This window comes from Seriola lalandi, unplaced genomic scaffold, assembly GCF_002814215.2.
Source record: "Seriola lalandi dorsalis isolate HSWRI2012SDOR001 ecotype SW California unplaced genomic scaffold, Sedor1 jcf7180002023974, whole genome shotgun sequence".
NCBI lineage: Eukaryota > Metazoa > Chordata > Actinopteri > Carangiformes > Carangidae > Seriola > Seriola lalandi.
In genome coordinates, this window is record NW_019494622.1 from 1 (window position 1) to 375 (window position 375).

The 375-nt window shown below is 38.7% G+C and overlaps 1 non-coding gene across 1 annotated transcript; it reads right to left on the bottom strand.

Moving 5' to 3' along the window:
• Window positions 1-166: 166 nt before the first annotated feature.
• On the bottom strand, window positions 167-373 carry LOC111645854 (small nucleolar RNA U3). The gene has a single exon (XR_002759905.1). It is a non-coding gene; the product is annotated as a small nucleolar RNA U3 (small nucleolar RNA).
• Window positions 374-375: the final 2 nt, after the last annotated feature.

Genomic DNA, 375 nt, shown 5'->3' on the forward strand with positions numbered 1-375 from the left:
AATAATTATAGCTTGTTGTTTGAGCGGCTTAGTTTTGGTTCAAGGTGTTAAACACTGATTTCAAGCATAACACTGACCAAATACCATGAGTACATCTACATACTTAGAGAAGCTTTTATAGATTAGACTCTCAACATATTTGACTTTATTTAACAACTGCACCAGCTCCACTCAGATCATGTTTCCTCCATCAGTGTCTCCTTCAGAAACACTGAACAGTCTTCAACAGTGGAGAAGAAACAAAGTCTTCCCACCAGTTTCCTGCTCTGAAGGAAACATCTTCACTCTTCATCGTGGGCAGTGAGACCAAACTCTTTAGAAACACATTTCTCAAGTCAAGGACTAAAGAAATGATCCCTGAAAGTATAGTCTTGG